This window comes from Chiloscyllium plagiosum, unplaced genomic scaffold (genome assembly GCF_037043375.1).
Source record: "Chiloscyllium plagiosum isolate Xiang-an unplaced genomic scaffold, Cpla_swu_hap1 HiC_scaffold_17, whole genome shotgun sequence".
NCBI lineage: Eukaryota > Metazoa > Chordata > Chondrichthyes > Orectolobiformes > Hemiscylliidae > Chiloscyllium > Chiloscyllium plagiosum.
The window spans coordinates 46,445,319-46,463,502 of NW_028270155.1; positions in this window are offsets into that span (position 1 = coordinate 46,445,319).

Genomic DNA, 18,184 nt, shown 5'->3' on the forward strand with positions numbered 1-18,184 from the left:
GATGTAACATGCAAGGCTAAGGGTCAGTCTGCTGCCTTCGCTAGGCTGTCTCAGGCTGTGATGGAAGCAAAGGTTGGGCTTGTCTGAAGATCCAGGGGTCAGTGCTGGGCCCATTGCTGCTTGTTATCAACATCAATAATTTGGATGATTGGTAAGTTTGCAGATGACATTAAAATAGGCGGCATCGTGGACAGTGAGGAAGGTTATCAGAAATTGCAGTAGGACCTTCCTCAGCTGGAGAAGTGGGCCAAGGAATTGCAAATGGAGTTCAATATAGGTAAGTGTGAGGTCTTGCATTTTGGAAAGTCAGATCAAGGTGGGAGTTTCATGGTGAATGGTAGTACCTTAAGGAGTGTATTGGAACCTTGGAGTTCAAGTGCACGGTTCTCTGAAAGTGGAGTCACAGGTCGACAGGGCAGTGAAGAAAGCTTTTGGCTCACTGGCCTTCATCAGTCAGGGCATTGAGTATAGAAGTTGGGAAATTATGTTGCAGTTATACAGGATTTTGGTGAGGCCGCACTTGGAGTATTGCATTCAGTTTTGGTCACCTTGTTATTAGGAAGGAGGTTATTAAACTGAAAAGAGTGCAAGGATATTGCCTTTTTTCTTTTAAGACTTTTTTCTTGAGAAGGAGACTGAGAAGGGATCTTATAGAAGTGCAAGGAGCAGGAGAGTTTCAAGCATAAGCTCTTCATCAGGGACATTCCCGATGAAGAGCTTATGCTCGAGACATCAACTCTCCTGCTCCTTGGATGCTGCCTGACTGGCTGTGCTTCTCCAGGGCCACACTTTTTGACTGCAATTTTATGTATGTTTGAAAAGTACAAGATAAATATATTTTGTTCCACTAAAATAGGAGTTGAAACAAAAAGGTGATACAAAAGAACATCAACGAGAACATCCACAATTCCTTGGTTCAATCATGCATGTGTAATAGTATCAAGCAGATCTCCAAGAGGCTGCCCCGATTTCGTGTCCAACAAGTTCAGGATATCGTAAGATAAATTAATAGGTTCTGACTGAGAACTGACTTTGGGGAAAGAAGTGTTTTGATGATGTGCCACAAACTGATTGGCAGCATTAAATTTCATTTAAAGCCTTTCCTGAGGGAACCATCTGCCACTAAATCCAAGCTTGTGTTATTTGAAAAAGCTTTCAGAGAACAGGTGGTCTCCAAGCTATACTCACTAAATTATCTCACCATGGGGAAAAGCTTTTGGAAAAAATAATCACTTCAAAATAATTCTGATGTGCTTCATTAGCAGAATGCATCCTTTTACATTTCTGTAACAACCTCACATATTGGAAGCATAGCACAGCGAACAAAAACGGTCACTTTCCATTCTGGGAAAATTTTTCAAACACATTCTTTTTGGTTTTAAAGTAGCCCACTCTCCTCAATAAGTTTATTTTGTCCTCACCATTATCACCATAAAATTGTGTGGGTTTGACAGTTCAATTCAATTCACCTATGTCCAACCATATATCAGCAGCAAACTCTCAAAATGTGGCCTTTGTCTGAAGAAGATACAACCGTTCAAGTTCAGTGATCTATGCAATTCAAATTGGGAATTTGGCTTTGAAATTTGTGGGAGCTTAACACAGTTTAAAAGTTGTCAAATTTCAATAATTTGCTCACTAGGATCCTCTTCTAAGTGTTAACAATTATGCTTGTGTGTTTTAGTGTAATTAACTTCAAATTACATTTCTAAAACATCGTTGCATTTATTTTCAATATGCTGGGAGTTGATATGATCTGTCCGTCCACACTCTTTGCTTGCATTTACGGTGAAGGCAGATTCATAAAATAAAAACCATGCTTTTTAGGTACCAAAATGTAACAATATGTGCAGAGTTAAAAAGATGTACTGTGTCCACAGGCTTGCCACTGGGATACAGAGTATATAATAACTTGCTGGCTGGTCTTGTACATCAGCAGCTTGCACCAAGAAAATCGACTCCCCAGTGTGGGATGTTCACCACAAACTCCTGAATGTCACTAGGGAATAGACTTATCACACAGTTTTCCCTCATCTCCTGCCAGAACTATGACAGAAGATCAACGGAAACAGCAGAGTAGCAACATAAACAACCACTTTCAATATTCCTTTGACGTTTGACAATCATCCACTGAATTTGGGGTGACAGCCAATGTCAGAATACCAGATGCAAATCCTATTTGAACCTGTTCTTCCATCCACTTTTCGAAATTCTACCCACATATCAGACCATATGTTTCAGCTGAAGCTACAAATTGTTTATTAAAGGAAAGAAATATCATCAAAAGCAAGTTTTAATTAACAGATCAAATATTAAAAGACCACCTTGTTTTTGAATAATTGTATCTATTTTCCAAAGTCAAAGAGAAAAAACTTTTGAGCTTTTTATTCAGTCTTTGTTCAGAGCCCTTTGACTGCTGCTGAATTGTAGATATCCAGACATTTTATTTTCGCAGCTTAGCAAAAGGAAATCTTCTCACTAAAAGTTTCTTTTGAAACACTCTCAGTGTGAATATAAGCTTTGAATTAATTATATCCTACAGAGAGATAAAGCAAGACACCCCCACTGCCCTGCTTCATTATCAGATTGATTGCTCTATCTTTTACCTGCTCTGAAAGGATATTGATTTTGTTTAAAGCCTGGACAATTAGGGATAATGGTTACATTTCCTACTTGCGCTCCTCAACAACTACACAATTGTTATCTACAGCACTGTTACTATCTGGAATCTGCAACTGGGTTAGAAGAATTCAAAGGCTACTTGGAATCTAATATATTCTAAATGTGCATTGAGTCATTTCCCACCAAAAGATTAGACATAATCTTTAATATAGACCAAAACATCCAGAGGCCGCGCATTGGTGCATAATCATAATTAATGGTGAACCAGAGAGGAAGATATTAAGATGGGTGATCCAAAGATTATAGAGGTGGGTTTTCAAGTGGGTTATGAAAGGGGAGAATGTGATTAGAAGCAAGGCCTTCGACAGGAATTTCAAAGTGTTGTGCTAGAAAGCCAAAGGCATGGGCACCAATAATGGGGCAGAGATTGGGGCGTAACATAAGAGGAAGGAATCCAGAAGAATACAGATTATCTAGATAGGTAGAAGTGGGGCCAAGAGAGATTCAAGCATAGGGGTTGGAATTTTAAAATAGAATCATAGGGAGCCATTGCAGGTCAGAATGGATGGTAGTTTTAGGTGTGCTGGGATTGCTGTGGGATAAAACTAGGTTGGCAGAATTTTAGATCTGTTGATGCTTAGTGGTAAGTAAAAGATGGGAGGTCATCCAGGTGAACGGCAGAAAGTACAGCTAAAAACCTCATTTTAAATCAGCCAATCATATCCTTGCTAAACCTTCTGGGAGAAAGATAGGGGAGTGATAAGTTCATACCCATCTTCATTGTCCATCTGTTATTTTGATTGGTAAAACAGCCAGAAAGTAGACTAGGATGTTGATGGACACAAAGTGAGAAATGAAAGAGTAACTTAATCATCATCCCCATATAAGAGGACCATCATGAGGCAGGTCCAATAGGAGGGGCTCCCTGCTTCAAGTGCTCTTGCAACATAAGCCTTCACTTGGCTTCAGATTATTGTTAGTGCTTAGACAGTTGGTAATAAATTGTTTAACCGAGGAGTAGATGTGCACCATTTCATTTGGAATACAGTTAAGAATCATTAGAGTTATGCCTGTGGTGTTTGGACTGAAATAGGGTGAAGGCAAAAGTGACTACTGCAGATGATGGAGATCAGAATCGAGATTAGAGTGGTGCTGGGGGGGAAAGCACAGCAGGTCAGGCAGCATCCGAGGAGCAGGAAAATCGATGTTTCAGGCAAATGCCCTTCATGAGGAATTCCTGATGAAGGGCTTTTGCCAGAAACATCTTTTTTCCTGCTCCTTGGATGCTGCCTGACCTGCTGTGCTTTTCCAGCACCACTCTAATCCTGAAGCAGGGAAAGGCCTGTCCTATGGAGAAGAACAGTGCAAGAAACATTGTGCAAAAGGATGTACAGTCTACAGTGTGTTGCACAGAGAGCAAGAATGCCTTTGATTACTGTCAAAAGATGCCTTTCAAGAATGTGAATCGGATCATTTTTGTATCCTGAAAACAATAAAAGGTAGAGAGGGTCAATTTGAACAAGGTGTTTACACTAAACAGTTGGAGTCATGTACCTTTGGATACGGAAACTTTGGGAACAGAGAAGCAATATTTCTCTCATAGATTCTCAATTCGTCTTTTCTTCTTCTGCTGAATGGTGCTTCAAACTGTATGAGATGAATTATTTGCAAAACCAGTTTCTATTTGTGAGATAATCATTTAACCCAAGGTTAAATTAAGTTAAACAAGGTTATACTTGCAATGTCAAGACTTACAATGCCATGGGCCAAGTGCTGGAAAATAGGAATAGTTGGTTGGTTGTTTCTGACTGGTGCAGACTTAATGGCCTAAAGGACCTTTTCCAAAGGAATTCTGGAAAAGAGGAGTGTAGGTAAAATGCTTGGGGGTTATGAGGTCATTAGACTTCTGCTGACTCCCAGTTGCTTGGGAAATGGGGGTCAGAGAAGAGGCAAACAATGAACTGGGCTGTTACCTCAGTTGTTTTGGAAATGAGAGAAGACTAATTGGGGTTTTACGTTTTGGGCTAGAGATTGCACTCAGCAGCAGAACACAAATAAGCTGATGAAGAAAGATAACAAAATTCTCTTTGGTTAAGACCAGTTTTCTGTGTGGTCGTGAAGCAGACAGGACTTCTTGGAGATGATATATGAGCTGGCGAAGTAGGACCAAACCTAGAAAGTTGTAACAATTGCTCAGAGATGCTAAAAGGCCGGTCTGTTTACCAGAAGTACCAGACTGCAAACTAATCATTATTGGTTATTTGCAAAGGAGGTCTGCAAAGGACCATCATTATTGTCATGCCCCACAGAAGAGGAGATTTTTAAAAATTCATTCACAGGATGAGGGCACAGCTGGCCAGGCCAGTATTTATTACCCATCCCACATTGTTCAGAGTCAACTACATTGCTGTGGGTCTGGAGTCACTTGTAGGCCAGACCAGGTAAGGTCGGCAGCTTCCTTCCCTGAAGGATACAAGTGAATCAGGTGTCTTTCCCCCAACAATCAACTATGGTTTCATGGTCATCATGAAACCCTCAATTCCAGAGTTTTATTAAATTCAAATTCCATCATCCGCTGTGGCAGGATTCAAACTCAGTTCCCCAGAACATTTCCTGGATCTCTGAATCAACAATCCAGTCATAATTCCACGAGGTTGGTACCTCCCTCATTCATAGAGGTATGCTTATAAATAATAATCTCACTCATAATCAGTGGTGAAAGCTGTTATCGGATAGAATTCCTGATCTATCCATGTGAGTAAAGAGCAACATATTGTGGAATTGCGCAGCCAGGTAATGCCATACATGTTAAAGCAGAATGTGCGTACTGTACATTTGTGAGATATACCTTTATTACACTTAGCACTTAAAGTGAAATTCATTTCTACTGAAATTCCATTTATCTGTAAATGCATATTTATTTCATTTTTGATTTTAGGTTGACTGTTGCAACAAAATTTATACAAAATAAAATTTTGACCATCAATTCATTTTGTTGGTGTTGTTAGGGATTTTTTTCTGTTTGAGTCATAGAGTCATAGAGATGTACAGCATGGAAACAGACTCTTTGGTCTAATTAATCCATGCCGATCAGATATCCCAACCCAATCTAGTCCCACCTACCACCACCTGACCCATATCCCTCCAAAACTTACCTATTTATATGCCCATCCAAATGCCTTTTAAATGTTGCAATTGTACTAGCCTTCACCACTTCCTCTAGCAGCTCATTGCATACACGTACCACCCTCTGCGTGAAAATGTTGGCCCTTAGATCTCTTTTATATCTTTCCCCTCTCACCCTAAACCTTTGCTCTCTAGTTTTGGACTGTCCCACCCCAGGGAAAAGACTTTGTCTATTTATCCTATCCATGCCCCTCATAATTTTGTAAACCTCTGTAAGGTCACCCCTCAGCCTCCGATGCTCCAGGGAAAACAGCCCTAGCCTATGCAGCCTCTCCCTATAGCTCAAAACCTCCAACCCTGGCAACATCCCTGTAAATCTTTTCTGAACCCTTTCAAGTTTCACAACATCTTTCCGATAGGAAGGAGACCAGAATTGCACGCAATATTCCAACAATGGCCTAACCAATGTCCTGCACAGACGCAACATGACCTCCCAACTCCTGTACTCAATACTCTGACCAATAAAGGCAAGCATATCAAACGCCTTCTTCACAATCCTATCTACCTGCGACTCCACTTTCATGGAGCTATGAACCTGCACTCCAAGGTCTCTTTGCTCAGCAACACTTCCTAGGGTAAAAACAATGACTGCAGATGCTGGAAACCAGATTCTGTGGTGCTGGAAGAGCACAGCAATTCAGGCAGCATCCGAGGACAGGCAAAATCAACGTTTCGGGCAAAAGCCCTTCATCAGGAATAAAGGCAGAGAGCCTGAAGCATGGAGAGATAAGCTAGAGGAGGGTGGGGGTGGGGAGAGAGTAGCATAGAGTACAATAGGTAGGTGGGGAAGGAGATGAAGGTGATAGGTCAGGGAAGAGAGGGTGGAGTGGATAGGTGGAAAAGGAGCTGGGCAGGTCGGACAAGTCCGGACAGGTCGAGTTACTGGAGGTTAGAAACTAGGATGAGGTGGGGGAAGGGGAAATGAGGAAACTGTTGAAATCCACATTGATGCCCTGGGGTTGAAGTGTTCCAAGGCGGAAGATGAGGCGTTCTTCCTCCAGGCGTCTGGTGGTGAGGGAGCGGCGGTGGAGGAGGCCCAGCACCTCCATATCCTCGGCAGAGTGGGAGGGGGAGTTGAAATGTTGAGCCACTGGGCGATTTGGTTGATTGATGCGGGTGTCTCTGAGATGTTCCCTAAAGCGCTCTGCTAGGAGGCGTCCAGTCTCCCCAATGTAGAGGAGACCGCATCGGGAGCAACGGATACAATAGATGATATTAGTGGATGTGCAGGTAAAACTTTGATGGATGTGGAAGGCTCCTTTAGGGCCTTGGATGGAGGTGAGGGAGGAGGTGTGGGCACAGGTTTTACAGTTCCTGCGGTGGCAGGGGAAAGTGCCAGGATGGGAGGGTGGGTCATAGGGGGGCGTGGACCTGACCAGGTAGTCACGGAGGGAACGGTCTTTGCGGAATGCGGAGAGGGGTGGGGAGGGAAATATATCCCTGGTGGTGGGGTCTGTTTGGAGGTGGCGGAAATGTCGGCGGATGATTTGGTTTATGCGAAGGTTGGTAGGGTGGAAGGTGAGCACCAGGGGCGTTCTGTCCTTGTTGCGGTTGGAGGGGTTGGGTCTGAGGGCGGAGGTGCGGGATGTGGATGAGATGCGTTGGAGGGCATCTTTAACCATGTGGGAAGGGAAATTGCGGTCTCTAAAGAAGGAGGCCATCTGGTGTGTTCTCTGGTGGAACCGCTCCTCCTGGGAGCAGATACGGCAGAGGCGGAGGAATTGGGAATTGTGGTGTAAAATTATGTCCCAATACATGTGTGAATCATAATGTAACACATGTATTGGGCCAAGCAGTGGAATGTGGTGAAACGGTTAAAAATTATGTCCCAATACATGTGTGAATCTAACCGGAATGGAGGTGTTGCTTAGTCCCGTGTGAATCTTATTACACACCTCCCCGTGTGAATCTTCTTATCTGTATGTAACCAGAATGGAATGTGTTTTTTAGCCTTGCTCTGCTGTTCACATGAATGTTTATATCTGGAAAAGAGTATATCAGCTGGAAAAGTCTCCAGTTCGGTGAGTCTGCTCCGGGGTTACGTTTAACCGCCGAGCGTGGGTTGTTGGCAACCGCTCTACGAGAACTGACGGCTCCCAGTTCCGGTAACATGTAGAGTGAGTATAAGCCAGACCCGTTGTTTGGACCTGGTTGTGGCGACCCTGCGGGGAATAAAATGCCCATATTCTAGCAGACTCGCCTCTTGGTCGTTTGTTCTGTGTCAGACTACTCTCCTACGAACCTGACCTTGAGAATTTTTTTTAAAACAATTTGGCGTAGTCGAGCAGGGTCAATCGCAATTGAGGAGAGATTTTGATACAGAACAATGTTTTGGAAAAAGACTAAGAAACCAGAAGAACAAACTGTGGAGGTCCCGACCGTCCCGGGATGGCATGGATGTGGGCATGTACGTGGCAGTTTGTTTGAGAGAGGATCCCAGTCCTGCCGAAGAACCCCTTGCCTGGGGTACAGCGGAGGATGTGGGCATGTCCAAAAAGCTGAAGCGGAGTTAACAGAATTGAATGGGATTGAACTGAACTGAACTGAGTGGAACTGAAGTGAATCAAATTGAACGGAACAAAATGGAACTGAGCTAAATTGAATTGAAATGGACGGAACTGAATTGAACACAATTGAATTGAACTGAACAGACCTGAACTGAGCTGAATTGAACTACACTGAATTGACTGAACTGAAATTAACTGAAACGAATTGAACTGAATTAAGCATAATGTAACACATGTATTGGGCCAAGCAGTGGAATGTGATGTAAAATTATGTCCCAATACATGTGTGAATCTAACCGGAATGGAGGTGTTGCTTAGTCCCGTGTGAATCTTATTACACACCTCCCCGTGTGAATCTTCTTATCTGTATGTAACCAGAATGGAATGTGTTTTTTAGCCTTGCTCTGCTGTTCACATGAATGTTTACATCTGGAAAAGAGTATATCAGCTGGAAAAGTCTCCAGTTCGGTGAGTCTGCTCCGGGGTTACGTTTAACCGCCGAGCGTGGGTTGTTGGCAACTGCTCTACGAGAACTGACGGCTCCCAGTTCCGGTAACATGTAGAGTGAGTATAAGCCAGACCCGTTGGTTGTGGCGACGCTGCGGGGAATAAAATGCCCATATTCTAGCAGACTCGCCTCTTGGTCGTTTGTTCTGTGTCAGACTACTCTCCTACGAACCTGACCTTGAGAATTTTTTAAAACAGAATACGGGATGGCATTTTAGCAAGAGGTAGGGTGGGAAGAGGTGTAATCCAGGTAGCTGTGGGAATCGGTGGGTTTGTAGAAAATGTCAGTGTCAAGTCGGTCGTCACTGATGGAGATGGAGAGGTCCAGGAAGGGGAGGGAGGTGTCAGAGATGGTCCAGGTAAATTTAAGGTCAGGGTGGAATGTGTTGGTGAAGTTGATGAATTGCTCAACCTCCTCGCGGGAGCACGAGGTGGCGCCACCCTCTCTTCCCTGACCAACACTTCCTAGGACCTTACCATTAAGTGTATAGGTCCTACTAAGATTTGCTTTCCCAAAATGCAGCACCTCATATTTATCTAAATTAAACTCCATCTGCCACTTCTTAGCCCATGGATTACAACATCCTAATAAAGATTTTTTTTAGTCCAGATGATATTACACTAGATCAGAGTGGAAAAAGTGTTGAGATTCTAAACAGAATGAATACGTATTTGTTGAGCTTTAGGTTGTATCTGACTTGTTACTGCATTGGGTGTTCCCTTGTTGGTTGCTTCCAATATAATTGTGCAACCAAGTACCTTTAAACACTGAAATCAAAGCATGACTGGTATTTTACAGATCTGAGCAATGAGGATGTCAGGAAATGATTCTAATATATATTCCTCATGAATTTCAATGTTAAAAGAAAATGTTCATGTCATTTACCTAGTCAACTTTATCTTTGATGTTTCTTGGAAGCATTCGTCAAAGCAAAGTAGAAATAAAAATTCCTCCTCTGGTACCAGGAACAGCAAGCACAATATTATCTTAGCATTTAACATTTCCTATTAAATTATTGAAATATTTTTGATACTTGAACTAATCCCCAGAGAGATTTAACTGGTGGTGTGCTGATGTTCAGCGGAAAATTATGTGTCTTAATCCACATTTTGATGGACAACATGTATATGTTTAATTACATCTGCATAATTTTTTTTAAAAATCACCTTTTCCCTTCTCATTATAAGTGGATATGTTGGTATTTTGTAACATGCTAATTTTGAAAGTAAATTTGTAACAAAATGCTTGAATTCAAATTCAAAATATTGTACACATTGTGCTCACTCCGTAGTTCTATTCCCTTAGAGCAGAGAAAAATAATTTGTACCAAATAGAATCACCCTAGTGTTCCACAGAAACATTTGAAAATGCCCCACATGCAGTGAAATAATTTACAGTATAGTCATTGTCAATTAAAGTAAATGCACAATTGTTTTCTGCACAACAAGGCCCCAGAAATCATGAATAGGCCTTATCCGTCAAGATAGCACCAATCATGCCTGCGAATCACAGCATATTTCCCAGCAAAGATAGTTGCAAACAATCTTCACAGGCTCTCTGGCAGCAGGGAGACAGATGCCAAGCTGTGCTATCTGCTGCAAGAAAATTGCAACTATAATGCATCAGAGAATTGTCACATCCAGTGACCATAAAGATTGTATATGGCCTGAAACCTGACTCCGCCTTCTTGTAGGCACACTCCAAGGTTGACGGAGAGTGACAGTTCACTGGAGTGGCAAAAAAGGTCACCCATCTTATGACCAATACTTTTGCTTCTACAGCAATCAAACTGAGCTCCATTACTTACATGTCATTGTAAAATGGGCACTTATTTTTACACATTATCTCTTAGTCCCCTCTTTCATCCATTTTGTAAAGATTATAATGGGTTGAACCATCCTTTTAATGGTTCCCTTTCCATTAGATTTCATTTATGCAGCATTTTTCTGTTTCTTCAAGTATTGGGCTGTATGCACCTGTCTAAATCTACACCTGAAATTTTGAAAAAGATTTAAATGCAGAATCCTGAATCCAAACTGTTTTGATCTCTCTCCAAAACCAATCAGTAACCATTTGCATTTATAATGAAATCTAAACCGTAAAGGCTAAATGGAAGCAATGTCACGCCTTGTGTGTAAAAATGCCAGAGTAAAGGAGCAGTCATTCTTTGGGAAACAGCGGCCTCAAGATTCTGTTAAGGGGAAAGAATTATTTTTCTACTAAAACTATTCACCAGTTATCTCAAATATCAAAACTTCTTAAAAATGTCAACATTGTTCCCATTACGGAAACTACTGAATCACATCTGACTGCCTGCTGGTCAACTCAAGTGATTGAAATTGGAGTTTTCCAGAATGGCTCCACATCAGATAATGACATGAACAACAAGATTTCACTTAGGGGAAACCCACCCCCAACACACACAGACACACACACATACACATGCACACACACAGATACACAGACACAGACACACACACACGCAGAAATTACATGGAAATTATAATTGTTCAAGAGTAGCCCTCAGGGTGGTTTGAAGTCGCATTTTCTGCAATTTGCATAAGAACCCAGTTTTTATTACCAATTGATCTCAACTGCAAAGTGAGGTTTTAAAAAATGAAAGAAGATTTTCTTTCACATAAATGTGGAGCACGTTGATCAAATCAGAATTTTCATCCATTTCAATTTGATTGTAGGGCAATGGTAGACTTAATGTAATTGAAATAATTTTCAACACTCCAGGACTTATGTCCATGCACTTCAATGGAAATCAAACTGAGGAAAATGTTAAATGGCTGCTGACTAAAGTTCATATCTTATCCTCTGCAAGTTTTGAGAAGATTTATCCTCTGTCTTTCCAACATCTTTGTCTTTTAAAAAGTTGAATGCCTTGAAACAAGAATAAACTAGATGCCAATTTCAAAATTTTACCTGTTGCTCTTCACTGATACAAATGGTCCCTGAGAGTCATATAAGATTGATTTCCACACATGGCTATTTTAATTATGGTCAAGGTTAAGAACAGCAGAAGCTCGGTTTTACAGTGAAACAAAGAACTACAGATGCTGGAGATCTAAACTAAACAAAAACAAAAATTGCTGGAGAAACAGCCAGATCTGGCAGTACCTGTGAAGAGAAGTCAGAGTTGACATTTCCCCTTCGGGTCACCTGGACTTAAAGCAACAATGCTCTTTTCTCATTACAGATCCTGCCCAGGCCTGCCTAGTTTCCCCAACAATTTTTTTTCATGTTTCATATTTATACAATGCCTTTCTCATAATGAAATGGCCGAATGTGCTTGAGAAGTATTCTCAATCAGCAATTGGCATATCGAGAGATATTATAGCTGCTGGCCTGAAGTTTGGTCAAAGATGCACATACTAATTAGCATCTTAAAGGGGAGAAGAGAGGTACAGAAGCTAAAGTTTGGGATGTGACTTCCAGATTTTAGAACTTTGGCAGTTCGAGTCATGGCCACCAAGACAGGAATGATTACAATCAGGATGCACAAGAGTCCAGAATTAGATCAGAACAGACAACTCAAAGCATAATAGATCTAGATAAGAGAGATAGGGAAGGGAGAGGTCATGCATGGATTTGAAAATAAGAATGAAACATTTTTTCTCATGCCAATACTTAATTGGCAGCTGACGTATGTAAATGAACATAAAGGTAACTGGTGAACACGATTCTGTATAGATTGGGAGTTTGGCAGCAGCTTCAAATTTATGGAGCGTACAGAGATGTAGTCAAGTCTAGAGGTAACAAAGGCATGGATAAGGATTCTCGCAACAGATGAACTGAGGCAGGAGTGAAGTTGGGCAATATTAAGGAAGTGGAAATTAGCAATATAATGTGCACATGTGGTTGGAGCTTATCTCAAGGTCAGTAAGATGAGGAACAGGTCTAGTTTAGATTAGATTACATTACAGTGTGGAAACAGGCCCTTCGGCCCAACAAGTCCACACTGACCCGCCACCCACCCATACCCCTACATTTACCCCTTACCTAACACTACGGGCAATTTAGTATGGCCAATTCACCTGACCTGCACATCTTTGGACTGTGGGAGGAAACTGAAGCACCTGCTGGAAACCCACGCAGACACGGGGAGAATGTGCAAAGTCCACACAGTCAGTCGCCTGAGGCGGGAAGTGAACCCGGGTCTCTGGCGCTGTGAGGCAGCAGTGCTAACCACTGTGCCACCGTGCCGCCCACGACTAGTGACTAGGAAACAGAGTTTGTGGGATGGATGAAAACAATGGCTTTACTATTCCCAATACTGAAGTGGAGGAAATTTCAGCTCATTGAATACTGAACGTCAAATAATCCATCCAACAGTTTAAAGACTGTGGAGGAATCAAATGCATTACGGTAAATCTGGGTGTCATCAATGCACAAATGGAATCTAATGTCTCTTTTGATAATATGACATCCAAATAAAGACAGGGAGCAGTGTGTAGATGAGTAAACGGGTCTCAACAATTCAACCCTGAGGGAATCTCGAGGTAACTGTATAAGAGTGTGAAGAGAAGCTATTGCAGCCCTTTTCTGACTATTGGATTGATAGAAATGGAAGCGGATTCTATCCGCACCCGAGCTTTTCCCAATCAGATAATAAATAGCTCGCTGCTAATAACATGATTTTTCAAAGTAAGACCATCCTTTCAAAAAGAGGTGCAAAATTGATTTTGCTGTGGTTTGTAGTTTCCTCAGCTGCTGAAAGGTGCCATATAAATGTGAATCTCTTGATCTTCCTTTTCCCAATAGTCTCTGTACTCATTTTGGTTTTTGAATGCTTATGCATTGTTTAAGGATGTCTCAGCTAAAGGCACTCCTACCTTGAAACAGAATAATGTGGACTTGAGTTCCATTGATTGCAAGATCTAGACCGATGAAAGAGTGTTATACTGGAGAACTGTCAGAGGTGGTACCTTGCATGTGAGATTTTAAACATCAGCCCAGATCTTTTTTCACTGTCTCAAAAAAGACCATGACAGTTCTCACCATTGTAACTTACTGACATTATAGTTTAGATAAATATTGGATCAACAATCAATGTTAAAAAGAATGTGTATAGCAATAAAGATTGAGTTTGTGGCTAGTTTAAATGGATCTTGAACATTGAAAGTAAAATTTTTCTAAATTGTGATTTGGAGATGCCAGTGTTGTACAAAGTTAAAATGCGTGTGTTTTTCTGAAGTATTTAGACCTAGCAGCTTTCAAATGGCTAACCTCCATCAGTACCTCCAAGAGCAACTTAAAATTCCCAACATATTTAACAGCACACTGCTGAAGTTGGAGCAAGCATTTGTGCTGGAAAAGCTTGGATGGAAAAAATGTCAGATGGAGTCTAGTGAAGTGAGACTAGCTCCCACATGGTGAAAACTTGCTGAGGAATGTTGAATTTCTGCATGACAGAGCTGAGATTCACTGGGGACTTTGTAGCATTCTAAACAGGTGATCTGGTTCATTGATTCCAGCAGTACCTGCCAACGCATTTAACATCTTCCGGAGCCTGAAGGAGTCTCTGTGCAGTGAGGATGTCTCATGACATCAAGGTCTTTTGTGGTTCCTCGTCCATATTATATAATTGTGTTACTTCCCTTTTGTGTAACAACACAATCTTAAAATGTTAGATTAACGGCAGTACTCAAGCCTGTTATTTATCCCATCCTGCCTGCAGCATTTGTTTGAATCGCTGCCTTTTTTCTATTGCATTGTCGTATTATTGCTGTACTCCCCTCTGTCTCAATGTAGTCGGTGCGTCAAGTCCAAAAATTTGTCCTCCCGAGCCTAGAGAATGCCGAAATGCTTCCATCTTGCGAACTTTCTAATTGCTGCTTGCATATTGCCTTGCAGTAAAGTAACATTATCCATATGTAGATGAATCATTAGATCATCAAATAGAATTGTTTTTGATTCATCCACTATTGAATTTTAAGCTTCGATGCAATGTTAATTTTGTAATGTCACTCTTCATAAGCTGTTATTAAAAGCAGTTCATTCTTACTGAGTCAGAAAACCATAAGTTTTGACTAGCTCTGTAATTAATTTTATTTCTGATATTTTAATTGTTTTCAGTGAAATCCTTGGGTGTTCTGAAATGCGGTCCAGATATGAGTGTCAGAAGGAATAAAGTTTTAATTTTATAACAGTCTGCAGTGACTAGGAAATATATATTTCAAGCAATATTTTCCCCCATGAATAATTAAGATTACTAATAATGCTCACTAAAAGTTATGGAATATACCTCGTAGTCAAAGCTTTTTAATAGCAGAAATTATTTAAATAATTCTCTGATGACACTTGGGTTTAATGGTTGTGCATTTTGCAATATGTCACCGCCATCTACTGGTATACATGGGACATATCAGTAAAATGCAAAGGCCAGCAAATGTGTAGCTGGAGCAAGTAGAAAATTAGAACAATTTATCAAATATACCATCACTTCATATTCAATGGATATAAAATCTATAGTTAGGAGTAAATTTAGTGCAGAGAGGAGAATTTGCTTTGTAAAACTTTACATGTTTTTCAGAATGAATTGAATGAAATATGTGGATTCAATATTATAAAACAAGCAATTAAAATGTTATTGATCCCTGCATTAAAATGTGTATTCCTTTAGCATTTCAAATTAAACTTCTTGTAGGGATGGTCATTGAAATGTTTGTTACTTTAAAAGTAGTGTGTCTTACTGTCTTGACATTACATCACCAAAAGCCTTGATTTGGTCCAAATTTATCAGATGGATGTTATTGATTTCACAAATTATGGTTGTTCTTTTTGAACGTATCTTGATAATTATATCAACTTGTATTTATTACATGGCTTTTAATATTTAAATTGCTGCAAACAATGCAGTAAAGGAAAATTAGATAAATTGTTATAGATGTGGGATTAAAAAGTGGAGTTTGAAAAGAAATTTGAAGGAGGAGAGAACTGTAATGAAATTTGATAGGAAGTTCCAGAAAGTAGAGCCGAGTCTGCTGAAAGTGATGTTTGGTATATGGAAGGTGGCAAGATGTTGTACTATGTCTCAAACTGACCAAGAACTCCAGAAACCCATCTGAATTGGTTTAGTTGAGAGTAAAGGGACCTGAGGCAAAGCTTAAAGGAAGTGTTTTGTCTTTGGAAGTCTTTTCAGATGTAAGTAATTGTTTCACCATAGTGCCTGTGGATCTGACCAAGTAAGTAACAATAAATTGGAAAAAGTTCTGAAATTCCATTGGGCAACCACCAGACACCAACTCTTTTCCGATTCTTGTAATCAGCATCTATTCAATCCTACCCATCATTCATTTTTTAAAATTGTTTATTGTCTTTACTTTGAGTCCATACCACTTTTATCTGATGTAGCAAATATTGTTATGCTTCCCTTGTTGAAAGTACATTGTCTGCATTTTCAAAATAGTCAAGGAGCTGGAAAAGCCTTGAAACAGGTTGGTTGATATTTGATCATTTCTTATCATAAAAGCATTCTGTTACTGTACTCAGTATGAGTGTGAGGTTAAATAGAGTGCAGTTACCTTTTTGTGCTGTATGTAAAGATTGTCCACTTCAAATGAAGGAACAAGTCTCTGATATTTATAAATATCTTATTATTAGCACAATATCTTACAAATCTCAGCTTTTGCCTTTATGATAAATACCACTTATCCTTAGGATTTACTTCTTTTGATTCTTTTACAGGTTATCTCATATCTCCATATTATTTGGTTTGGTTAATAACCTGAATTATCTCTAGATCTGGAACATAAGTTGTTCCTTCTCCCTAACAAATATTTTACTTGGATGAAGTAGTCACTTAATTGAATAGTTATTTCATTTACGTCCAAAGTTTAGTTTTGTTGTAATTGGTCTTCAGCCTAGTGGTATTATCGCTAGACTGTTAATTGAGGGACCCATATGCTGTCCCGAGGACCCAGGCTCAAATCCCATCAAGGCAGATAGTGAAATTTGAATTTACAAATAATCTGGAATTAAGAGACTAATGGTGACCAGCGATCAATTGTCAGAAAAATCCATCTGATTCATTAATGTCCTTTCAGGAAGGGAAACTACCATCCTTACCTGGTTTGGCCTACACGTGATTCCAGACTGACGACAATGCAGTTGACTATTTAAATGACATCTGGGCAATTAGGGTTAGGGTTGGGCAATAAAAGCTGGCCTAGCCAACGAAGCCCTTATCCTGTGAATGAATAAAAAAAACTCAGTTGAATGTGGCCTTGCTGTCAAGGGCCATCACTCTCACCTCACCTCTGGAATTCAGTTCTTTTGGCCATATTGAATCAAAGACGTGAGTTCAGGAGCTGAGTGATATTTGCTGTTGCAGCCTGAAGTGCAGAAGCATCCTGCAAGTGGATTGGAGATGTGCCACGTGAGTTCTTCAAGGCTAACACAGGTCAGATGCCATGTTGGGTAAATGTGGGGTGTGTGAGGCCCGTATCCATGGAGTGTTCCCTGAGACATTGGTGCCTGGTGTCCATTATAGAGATGCTTTGGAGAAAATGGTGAGCTGAAGTCGCCAAGTAGCTCATCTGGATTTGACATCAAGAGTTTTCAATGCCTAGCATGGTCAGTGCATTTCAAAAGTAGGAAATTGAATGTTATTGAGGTGGGTTTTGATGTTAATAAGGTGTTTAACAGACACTTAACAGGGTTCTGAAGAAGGGTCACTGGATGTAATATGTTAATTCTGCTTTCTGTCTACAGATGTTGCCAGACCTGTTGAGATTTTCCAGAACTATCAGTTTTTACTTCACAATTTTAGCCTCCTTAAGTGACAACTCACTGTTGCCTAACAACAAACTCTTCATTCTATTCAGCAAATCCATAAAAGACGCAGCAAGTTTTCCTCAAAACTGAGGTAGGTCTCACTGGACTTCTCACCCAATTTGGCCACACATCAGGGCCCTATAAAATTTCACTTGAAGTTAATGTTTCGATTCCAATATGACTCTTCTTGGAAACTGGAGGAGATGAGTAAAGTTGTGTTTTATTCTGTTAAAAAGCAGGGGAGCAGGAGCTCGTGGAACACATGGTAAAGGTGCCCCTCAGCAAAAAGCAAAGGGCAGGCTATAGTGAGTTTTGAGACATCGAACTGATGTGAGAAATAAGCGCATCTTCATTAGATGTGAAACTTTGTTTTGTCATTTATTTTAGCTATTAACAATAAGTTTGAAAGTTATTGGCTTCTACCAGGATTGAAATCTGACCAACATAATCTAGATTGCACATGTGGGCTTCTTGCTTCAACTCAGTTGCAGGAATGGTAACTATACACAGTGTGGCAAACCCCTTCGGAAACACATAATAGCACTTTGTTTTAATGGGCGACTCATGCAAAATGGTC